Genomic DNA, 13,104 nt, shown 5'->3' on the forward strand with positions numbered 1-13,104 from the left:
TCATCGTGTATAATGGGAAAGATATATCTGATCACATCTGTACACGGCAGTGTACACTCGTATTGTTCCCAAATATTGGAGTTGCCGGGAATAATCTGTTAAAGTCCCTATCTCCTTCTAGAACTATGGAAACAAACTGACCTTGGTAAAATTCGGCTTTAAACATTCTAGATAAAATTCTATTTCTCTGTCACACAATACGGTTTAGAATTCATATTTTGTTAATCCATCAGGGGCTATAAATATTGGTAGTTAACCTGAAAAACGATAATGACGGTTGATAGTTTGTTTATTTAATAAAACAGAGTTCTGTTAGTAAATTATGACATCAGTGACCGGAAATACCGGTAGTTGACCTGTAACACGGTATGTTGAATGATACGTTCAAGAATATCAAACAGACTTTTTTTAGTAAATGAGTACATCAGTAGCTAGGAATAGCGGTAGTTTAATTTTTTTTATTTATTTTTAAAGGAGAAGCCCATCTCCTTTTAACTCTTATTCTGCCCGTCCTCATGGGCCATTGGCCTGTGCGAGGATCTTATGAAACAGAATAAGGGGAACAGTCTATATAGTGCAAGGTCGATGGTACTGATAAAAAGTGCAACGGTCACAGACAGGATTCGAACCTGCGCTATCTCTAACTCAGATTTAAAGTCCAACGTCCTAGACCGCTCGGCCATCGGCTCTCCAAAACCTAGTCTGATACACGATGATGTTAGATGATAAGCGTTGAATATCATACATAGTGTTTTCAGTGAATGAGTACATCAGTGGCTACAAAAAGCGGTAGATAACCTGAAACACGCTGATTAGGGATGATAATGTTTAGTATAAAACAGAGGTTTGGTAGTAAATTATGACATCAGTGGCCGAAAATACCGGTTTTTACCTGGAACACGATGATGTCAGGTGATAAATTATTAAAACCACTGAGTGGAAACGGTTTTGCGTCCCATTTACAGGATTTCTCAGCATAGTGAGTTGTAACTGCAAACTTTGTTTAGCATCAGGGCCCAACCTAGATCAAACATATTCGTTTTATTTCTTATTACGTCTCGTTTTGTAAATAATATCGTTTCATGCACTAAAAAAAATTCAATTTATTTTAAAATATAAGACAAAAACATTACTGTTATTGAAAATATTTATATCACTTTTTTTAGAAGCACACATTTAGACTCATAATTACAATTAAGTCAAATATAGTGAATGAGTAACAAAAATTTTAGTTTTTTAAGCAGTTTTATTCGAAGGGACCTTTCTATTTTTTTCTACTTAGTAAATTTGTAAACATAACTGTCATTTAAACTAACTGAATTATATTTTTTTCATTGATTAAAGTAATACAAATTATACTCACAGAACATTCCATATAAATCAGGCTGTCTATATAGTTTTTATTGGCAAAGAAACATAACATAAATATTTTGCATGTAATTTACTGCAGTATAAAATGCAGAATATCGTCAAATGACATTAGGAATTAACAATGGAACATTTTAATAACTTAAGGTTACACGTTCCAGTGAGGTAACTCTTGCAGGTATGTTATGTATGTGTTGGTGCGAAAAAATCAAGACGAGCTGTATTGTCGAAGTTTTCTTCCAATAACCACCACACCCATTCAGAAATAGAATTTAAAATTTTGTTGATCAATTATTTAGATATTCATAAAAATAGTTTAGTGGAATAGGGTAAAATATTCCTAAAATTGTTAAAGTGATATCAGAAATATTAGATAAGTCCACACCGGTAATTTTACAGATCCATTTGATGTATTTCTTAGGGATCATACGAAAACTTTGACTCTAAGCCAAGTGAGAATTTTGCCAGTAATATTTCTTTTTTAATTTTCATGGCTTACTTAGTAATAATAAAATATAGTACGTTTTCAAAAGATTAAATATAATATTATGCTTGGGATCAATAAAAGTCTTGATGGTAGGTGAACATTTTAAACTTTGATCACAGGTACTTAAAAATTGGTGTTTACTTGTAATACTTAATAATTTACATTGTTCAATTGTTTTAAAATTAAATAGCTATAACTACTGAATGAATCCACCTTTTGAAGTCCGGTTTGCGGCATTGTACTCTGCTAAGTAAGACCTTTAATTTGATAGCAAACTTGACCTATGCCGCTATTTAAGAATTTTGTCTGACTCCTTGTGGACCGTCCCCCAAAGGGATTATCCGGTCGGTAATTGGGCAGATGTGTTCATTACTATCACCAGTAAGCACGTGTGAACTTTGGTATTTCTATCTATTATGGTTCAAAAATTAAAAAAGAGGTTCCAGACTTAATAAATTGACACCCTGTATAATTATAGTTAAAGAAAGATATTAATAATTGTACTTAAGACTTTGTTGATGTAATCATCAGTTTAACGAAAGTGAAAGGTAGGAAGTATTGTTCCGTACTCCGATACATAAACTACTGATATTTTGGACGTTATCTAGTAGCAATGTATCACTTTACATTACAATTTACGCTAAAAATTACTTATGTGCAAGAGTTTGAACTTAATTTCTTACGTTACGCAGCCATTAGTCCTTCAGTTTTAAATAAGCAGTATTGTTTGTTGGCTCTATTGTTTTGAATTGTCCTTTAATTAATGTATAGGATTCAACTGGTTATTCCTCCATCGTATCCAATTGTAAAGGACATTCAATATTTTGTCTTGTAATTTATTTTCTAAAAGACTAAATTGGTTAGATGCTACAATAATTTCAATGCACATTAGATTGAACAAAAATCGCAGCGAGACAAATCATGAAATTAAATCCAATCATATTTTGGCCCATGCAATGGAGCATAATTAAAGATTGGTAGAATGTTTTTTTTTTAATTATTTACTAATTTAAGAATCCGCATAAACTGAAAATTAATCATTTATAAATCAAATAACATGAATGATGTTAATCATTTATAACATCAGTGGGTCCTACAAACTAAAGATCCGGATTGTCTATGATATGTATAGTCAAAGATATAAAACTAATAATTAAAATTTTAATTGATTTTTTTTTTAATAAACTACACAATTAGTGAAAAATTTATTTCTTAAATTAATATTCCTTGTATTATGCCAAATTATTTACTCTTTGTAATTGAAAACTAGTTTTATTAACATGTTATGTTTCTTTTCTTAATTATTTTTTCAGTATGTTTACACCTGTATACCTCAATAATGTTGTTTTTCAGATGAAATGTAGAGGATTTTTGTTTAAATTTTATGTTTTTATAAAAGATGTATACTATGTTAATTAGATTGAAATATCAAATATGATGTGGTTGAATTGCCTCCTAATAGGGTGCCACAACCGTAGATGGAAGTTATATATTTAAATTGCAAACATGAATAAATTACCTTGAACCAGAACCACGGTGCGCCAGCGCTATCTACGCGTCGAGGCGTTTAATTACATTCCGCTTTTACGTTACACATCTTGCTGCATCTTCTCAAGCAGGCTTCGTGTGATTACGAGATTTAAAATTCCCATCCTTGAGTGAAACTGAGTATAAAAATCATGTAGGATTGAATATTAAATACTAAACATACTGGTGAAACTTGTTGTTCTGAATAACTTGAATTCTATTCCTGTTGTTAAACATTACTTCCTCTTCTTAACCGATAAACTGAGGTCAAAAAAATCTGTTTTTATTTCTAGTTTTATTAGACTACTGTGTAATAAAAGGTAAAAAGATGTTAATAAAAGAATATTTTATGCATTTTTGTGTTATTCATGAACTTAAAAGTATGATCTATCATAACTTCTGTAAATTACTACAATATAACTAATAAAAGAATAGCATTCTTTTGTACTATACATATTAAATTCTATTAAAACGTCCTAAATAATTAGCAATTATATGTCTTCGCTAAACATACACGCTCATAAACTTTTAACCCGTATCCCATGTTGAAGTATTACCTTTTTTACTGTCACAGAACCTTAAAATGAACCATCATAGATTATGGATTTTAAACACAATATTTTTTATAATAAATTAAAAAAACTCTATTTACCAAACAATACATGTAGCTTTGATATTAAACAGTTTTATGAAAGATATCTCTAATTTACAATTCACAAAATTACATTCGGTGCACCATTTACAGTAAAAGGAAATCTGTACGCATCTTTTTACTTTTACTTTATCTTTAAAGATAAATAAAGATAGTTTTATATCATTAATATATTTACTGACTACACTCTTATTTTTAAGATATCCAGGTACACAGGCTGCGCATAACGCGAAACAAATTTAATAGTATATAAATATAGTACAAAGTCTACACTGTGCTGTAAGTATGCTAAAAGTGATAATTATGGTGATGGTAAAATAATATAAAATAGTACAAAACAGCATAATGTTTAACAATGAAGGCTGAACAGGGTGAAGTTAGCGAGGCAAGGCAAAACTTTCCTTGTAACTTTTTAGCTTTATCCAACCCAGCAGCCACACATGTTTCAGATCATAAAACACCATTTGAATTAATAAGAATCTCATTATAAGTTCAGTTAAAACTAGTTACTAAATGTACAGAGTTAGGCATAAAAAGTTACTTCAGCTTTTATTAATTAGCCCAACGTCAATCACATTATTTTTACATTATTAATTACTCTAGATCCCTTGTCAAAGCGTTAAAAAAGGTTTGGATTATTACGTATTCCTAATTAATCATTTATTTAAATGAACTAACTAAAACATTTATTAAAGTGCATAGTACAAATTTTCCAAGCTTCATCCTGCATTCTTGGAAATTTATTCAAAATATAGCTGATTATGACTAGTATTTTAGTGTGCAGTGTAATATTCTAGAGTAGTATAAAGTATTTACAGCTTCATACAAGGAATTATAAAAGTTTTTGATATAACAGATTAGAATATTTCGTAGAATTAATAAACAATGCAAACTAATTTATTTTTAGATGATTTATTATTGTGGTACAAGTAATAGTGACACGCATATGAAATACTCCAAACTTTTTTACAAAATGTTAAGATATATCTTTCTCTTTTTAACTATGATTTGTCAACAATAAATTGTTGGAGAACATCACAAGTTAATTTTAGTTTATTACTTGCTCCAAAATATTGGAGGAGCCTCTATTTCACCATCATGTTGAGCTTTTATCTCACATTAACAGTAATATAACAATTAAGTGTGTATACGAAAGTTTAGAATTCTCCACATGAGTACTCCGCCTAACAATAACGTGGGGAACACAAGATAATTTTGATACAGTTGGTGGGGAACAGTTGATAGCGTGCTCAAGGCTATCTGAGCATGCTTTGATTTCGTTACTAAATTGAGCCTTTATAAGACATTAATGCTAATTAAATTAGGTATTAGGTCACCTTTTGTAACTGACAATGTAAACATAACGTGTGTATACGAAATTGTAGAACTCTCCACTGAACATTACTGTGTGAAACACAACATAATTTTATTTCATATTTAAGGCTATCACACAGACTTTGAGTTTTTGAAATTAAAACGGACATTAAAGTAAATATTCATTAACTCTTTATGCACTATATAGTTATTTAAATTCTATGTTTTTAAAGGTAGACAATGAGAAATTCTACACTGTGGTGGTTCAAGCAGCTCGCGGAAAATGATGATTATATAGAACTTTAGGCAATTCAATAAATTTTAGTGGCGTGCATTATAGTCAATTGTTCATTGAATTTTAATAGTCTCGAATTGGTCTACTACAAGATATATTATGATAATATTATTTTACAGATATGTATATTAAGTGTAAAAATGATGTCCAAAATAATGTTTTGGCTTAAACTATTAGACACACTAAAAGATTTTGAGCTTTTAGGTAGATTTTCTTTTATATTTTACCAAACTATTCAGAAGGAACCCTAGACGTTTGCAAAAAATTCAATTTCCAATATTAAATAACAAAAATCTTTCTCATTGTTTGCACAAAACCTGTAATATTTAAGATTAGTTTTGACTATAACATTTTTGTTTTGCATTTAAATACAATATGATAATGTCCATATTGTCTTAAGATACTAATCAAAGACAATGTCTTTTTATCAAACGTAGCTACCCTAATGTTTATCTTCTAAGTGGGTATTTTGCATGTAGATTAATGGAAATAGAAGTGTAGTCTATACTTTGTTTAAAATATTTATGGAACACCTTATAACATATGCAAGAAAGCGTTTCTCAACTATTTAGAATGCTTTACAGAGAGTAAATCACCCTCTTGGGAGTTAAGGGAGGAAATCGCTATTGTCCGACACAGCGGTGTAGCCGGCATCATCCATCTTCAATAATGGCAGGTTTTCCTCCTTTGATTTCCTGTCAAGTCATATATTGGCCTGCATAATCTGCAATACGTTGTAAGGTTGAAGTCCTCCAATAATGATTATATATATATATATATATATATATATATATATATATATATATATATATATATATATATATATATGTATGATATCTCTTTGTTTTATGAAAGGTTTACTCCTAAATATTTCGTCTTTAAATTTGTTTTGATTTCCAAATATAAATCAGGTCATTATAACCATAATCTTTTAATACTAATGACATGATGAATATTTGATTTTCTTCAATCTCATGTTTAGAAAAATTAATATAATTAATCAAATTCATATAGTTTTTGCTTTTTCACTTCTTCTCTCATTCAGCTGCATTTTTAAATTAAGCTGCATTTCTTCACAAGTTTCTGGTATGAGACAATACATGTATGGGTGCATTTTAAAGACACCAATTAATACAATTTTTATTGACTTTTGAAGTGAAAAATATTCAGCAATAATGATTATGTCCTCAGATCGGTGTGCCTGAATATATTGAGTCACTAAATACGTTCTCAAAAAGTTGGATTTTTAATTGAGCTGCATGTAACCGAAAAGTATAGTAACATACATATATGCAAATATAATTAACTCCGAGCTCTGATTCTATGCAATTCTAATACACATATGCACATCCACTTCATAAAAACGAAACACTATTTTTTTAAACTTTACTACAGGTGCAAGTCCCAATAGGTTTACACCTAACAGCCAAATAGAACTAAACATACAGTAAATTGGCGATCGTCACGGCACAAACAGGATTTGATTCCATCGTTGAAATAAAAGTTCAAACAAAGTTTTTTTGGTGTATGGGTAATATACATTTCGATTGGGTGCATTTCGTTCCATGTAAATAGGCTGGGTAGTAGACCAGGACGAAAATCTTAAGAATGGATAGGGCTATAAATTTTAATTTCTTAAATTTTGCTTTTCATATTTAAGAATTCTAAATAAACTCTTCTCCTGAATGTCTATCTGCATGTGCAACTGTTTCATATTTGAAAAATATCTACAAAATATCCACCTTTAGCTTTTAAATTTTGCATGATATTTCACTTACACATACAAGTCAATTTCATTGATATGAACTGAAAAAAATAATGGTATTCAATGAGATAAAAAGTTAATTGGACACAAGCTGGATCGAAATTAATATTAAGAATGTTATAAAGTAGTAAAAGCATTATATTAATAACTATTTAGACAGAGAAGCTTTGAACAACTAAGTGTAATAATAACACTCGTAATGTTTGGTAAGCGATAAACGTTCATTATAGTAACGCCAAGATTGTAAGTTTTTCAAGGAAGGAAATTATCTCAAATTAAATGTGAATTTTTATATGTTGTATTATAAACAAAATATTTCATTGTAGATCTCTACACTTTCCTATTAGTAAATAATAGCGGCAAGGAAGTTTATTAAACTTTAGAATCTAATGACATTACAGTTAAAAGCAAAATGACCTGATCCTCTAGCGCGCATATAATCTATTCTAGTAAACCTTGATCTACCAGTGTTCATGGTTAAACAGCATAGTTCAGTACATAGTTATACACTATTTTAATTTAAACACTAGCAGTTATCTTCGGTTAATAGTATGAACTGGCAGTTACACTGATGGTTAATAATTTTGACCCACTGCCAAGTATAAACACTGCTCATTCCAATATTGAGGCCTGGGACGTGAAACAACTCAAAATATATTTTGCCTTTTAGTATAGTTGTTAAACAGCATAGTTCAGTACATAGTTATATACTATTTTAATTTGAACAGTAGCAGTTATCTTCGGTTAACAGTATGAACTGACAGTTACACTGATGGTTAATAATTTTGACCCACTGCCAAGTATAAACACTGCTCATTCCAATATTGAGGCCTGGGACGTGAACAACTCAAAATATATTTTGCCTTTTAGTATAGTTGTTAAACAGCATAGTTCAGTACATAGTTATACACTATTTTAATTTAAACACTAGCAGTTATCTTCGGTAATAGTATGAACTGGCAGTTAACTTACACTGATTGGTTAAATAATTTTGACCCACTGCCAAGTATAAACACTGCTCATTCCAATATTGAGGCCTGGGGACGTGAACAACTCAAATATATTTTGCCTTTTAGTATAGTTGTTAAAACAGCATAGTTCAGTACATAGTTATACACTATTTTAATTTAAAACACTAGCAGTTATCTTCGGTTAATAGTATAAAACTGGCAGTTAACTTACACTGATGGTTAATAATTTTTGACCATGCCAAGTATAAACACTGCTCATTCCAATATTGAGGCCTGGGACGTGAACAACTCAAATATATTTTGCCTTTTAGTATAGTTGTTAAACAGCATAGTTCAGTACAGAGTTATACACTATTTTTAATTTGAACAGTAGCAGTTATCTTCGGTTAATAGTATGAACTGACAGTTACACTGATGGTTACTAATTTTGACCCACTGCCAAGTATAAACACTGCTCATTCCAATATTGAGGCCTGGGACGTGAACAACTCAAATATATTTTGCCTTTTAGTATAGTTGTTAAACAGCATAGTTCAGTACAGAGTTATACACTATTTTAATTTGAACAGTAGCAGTATCTTCGGTTAATAGTATGAACTGGCAGTTAACTTACACTGATGGTTAATAATTTTGACTCACTGCCAAGTATAAACACTGCTCATTCCAATATTGAGGCCTGGGACGTGAACAACTCAAATATATTTTGCCTTTTTAGTATAGTTTGTTAAATAGCTAGTTCAGCACGGATTTAATACACTATTTTAATTTGAAACACTAACAGTTATCTTCGGTTAATAGTATGAACTGGCAGTTAACTTACACTGATGGTTAATAATTTTGACCCACTGCCAAGTATAAACACTGCTCATTCCAATATTGAGGCCTGGGACGTGAACAACTCAAATATATTTTGCCTTTTAGTATAGTTGTTAAACAGCATAGTTCAGTACATAGTTATACACTATTTTTAATTTGAACACTAACAGTTATCTTCGGTTAATAGTATGACAGGCAGTTAACTTACACTGATGGTTAATAATTTTGACCCACTGCCAAGTATAAACACTGCTCATTCCAATATTGAGGCCTGGGACGTGAACAACTCAAATATATTTTGCCTTTTTAGTATAGTTGTTTTAAACAGCATAGTTCAGTACATAGTTATACACCTATTTTAATTTAAACACTAGCAGTTATCTTCGGTTAATAGTATGAACTGGCAGTTACACTGATGGTTAATAATTTTGACCCACTGCCAAGTATAAACACTGCTCATTCCAATATTGAGGCCTGGGACGTGAACAACTCAAATATATTTTGCCTTTTAGTATAGTTGTTAAACAGCATAGTTCAGTACATAGTTATACACTGTTTTAATTTGAAACACTAACAGTTATCTTCGGTTAACAGTATGAACTGACAGTTACACTGATGTTTAATAATTTTGACCCACTGCCAAGTAATAAACACTGCTCATTCCAATATTGAGGCCTGGGACGTGAACAACTCAAATATATTTTGCCTTTTAGTATAGTTGTTTAAACAGCATAGTTCAGTACATAGTTATACACTATTTTAATTTAAACACTAGCAGTTATCTTCGGTTAAAAGTATGAACTGGCAGTTACACTGATGGTTAATAATTTTGACCCACTGCCAAGTATAAACACTGCTCATTCCAATATTGAGGCCTGGGACGTGAACAACTCAAATATATTTTGCCTTTTTAGTATAGTTGTTAAACAGCATAGTTCAGTTACATAGTTATACACTATTTTAATTTGAACACTAACAGTTATCTTCGGTTAATAGTATGAACTGGCAGTTAACTTACACTGATGGTTAATAATTTTGACCCACTGCCAAGTATAAACACTGCTCATTCCAATATTGAGGCCTGGGACGTGAACAACTCAAATATATTTTGCCTTTTAGTATAGTTGTTAAACAGCATAGTTCAGTACATAGTTATAACACTATTTTAATTTGAACACATAACAGTTATCTTCGGTTAATAGTATGACAGGCAGTTAACTTACACTGATGGTTAATAATTTTGACCCACTGCCAAGTATAAACACTGCTCATTCCAATATTGAGGCCTGGGACGTGAACAACTCAAATATATTTTGCCTTTTAGTATAGTTGTTAAACAGCATAGTTCAGTACATAGTTATACACTATTTTAATTTAAACACTAGCAGTTAATCTTCGGTTAATAGTATGAACTGGCAGTTACACTGATGGTTAATAATTTTGACCCCACTGCCAAGTATAAACACTGCTCATTCCAATATTGAGGCCTGGGACGTGAACAACTCAAATATATTTTGCCTTTTAGTATAGTTGTTAAACAGCATAGTTTCAGTACATAGTTATACACTATTTTAATTTAAACACTAGCAGTTATCTTCGGTTAAAAGTATGAACTGGCAGTTAACTTACACTGATGGTTAATAAATTTTGACCCACTGCCAAGTATAAACACTGCTCATTCCAATATTGAGGCCTGGGACGTGAACAACTCAAATATATTTTGCCTTTTAGTATAGTTGTTAAACAGCATAGTTCAGTATACATAGTTATACACTATTTTAATTTGAACACTAACAGTTTATCTTCGGTTATAGTATGAACTGGCAGTTTAACTTACACTGATGGTTAATAATTTTGACCCACTGCCAAGTATAAACACTGCTCATGTCCCAATATTGAGGCCTGGGACGTGAACAACTCAAATATATTTTTGCCTTTTAGTATAGTTGTTAAAACAGCATAGTTCAGTACATAGTTATACACTATTTTAATTTAAACACTAGCAGTTATCTTCGGTTACATAGTATGAACTGGCAGTTACACTGATGGTTAATAATTTTGACCCACTGCCAAGTATAAACACTGCTCATCTCCAATATTGAGGCCTGGGACGTGAACAACTCAAATATATTTTGCCTTTTAGTATAGTTGTTAAACAGCATAGTTCAGTACATAGTTATACACTATTTAATTTAAACACTAGCAGTTATATCTTCGGTTAATAGTATGAACTGGCAGTTACACTGAATGGTTAATAATTTTGACCCACTGCCAAGTATAAACACTGCTCATTCCAATATTGAGGCCTGGGACGTGAACAACTCAAATATATTTTGCCTTTTAGTATAGTTGTTAAACAGCATAGTTTCAGTACATAGTTATACACTATTTTAATTTAAACACTAGCAGTTATCTTCGGATAATAGTATGAACCTGGCAGTTAACTTACACTGATGGTTAATAATTTTTAACCAACTGCCAAGTATAAACACTGCTCTTTCCAATATTGAGGCCTGGGACGTGAACAACTCAAATATATTTGCCTTTTTTAGTATAGTTGTTAAACAGCATAGTTCAGTACATAGTATATACACTATTTTAATTTGAACACTAACAGTTATCTTCGGTTTAATAGTATGAACTGGCAGTTAACTTACACTGATGGTTAATAATTTTGACCCACTGCCAAGTATAAACACTGCTCATTCCAATATTGAGGCCTGGGACGTGAACAACTCAAATATATTTTGCCTTTTAGTATAGTTTTTGTTAAACAGCATAGTTCAGTACATAGTTTATACACTATTTTAATTTAAACACTAGCAGTTATCTTCGGTTAATAGTATGAACTGACAGTTAACTTACACTGATGGTTAATAATTTTGACCCACTGCCAAGTATAAACACTGCTCATTCCAATATTGAGGCCTGGGACGTGAACAACTCAAATATATTTTGCCTTTTAGTATAGTTGTTAAACAGCATAGTTCAGTACATAGTTTATACACTATTTTAATTTAAACACTAGCAGTTATCTTCGGTTAATAGTATGAACTGGCAGTTAACTTACACTGATGCTTAATAATTTTTGACCCACTGCCAAGTATAAACACTGCTCATTCCAATATTGAGGCCTGGGACGTGAACAACTCAAATATATTTTGCCTTTTAGTATAGTTTGTTAAACAGCATAGTTCAGTACATAGTTATACACTATTTTTAATTTTAAACACTAGCAGTTATCTTCGGTTAATAGTATGAAACTGACAGTTAACTTACACTGATGGTTAATAATTTTGACCCACTGCCAAGTATAAACACTGCTCATTTCCAATATTGAGGCCTGGGACGAGAACAACTCAAATATATTTTTGGCCTTTTAGTATAGTTGTTAAACAGCATAGTTCAGTACATAGTTATACACTATTTTAATTTAAACACTAGCAGTTATCTTCGGTTAATAGTATGAACTGGCAGTTTACACTGATGGTTAATAATTTTGACCCACTGCCAAGTATAAACACTGCTCTCATTCCAATATTGAGGCCTGGGACGTGGAACAACTCAAATATATTTTGCCTTTTATTATAGTTGTTAAACAGCATAGTTCAGTACATAGTTATACACTATTTTAATTTAAACACTAGCAGTTATCTTCGTTAATAGTATGAACTGGCAGTTACACTGATGGTTAATAATTTTGACCCATTGCCAAGTATAAACACTGCTCATTCCAAATATTGAGGCCTGGGACGTGAACAACTCAAATATATTTTGCCTTTTAGTATAGTATTGTTAAACAGCATAGTTCAGTACATAGTTATACACTATTTTAATTTAAACACTAGCAGTTATCTTCGGTTAATAGTATGAACTGGCAGTTACACTGATGGTTAATAATTTTGACCC

This window comes from Homalodisca vitripennis, chromosome 2 (assembly GCF_021130785.1).
Source record: "Homalodisca vitripennis isolate AUS2020 chromosome 2, UT_GWSS_2.1, whole genome shotgun sequence".
Lineage (NCBI taxonomy): Eukaryota > Metazoa > Arthropoda > Insecta > Hemiptera > Cicadellidae > Homalodisca > Homalodisca vitripennis.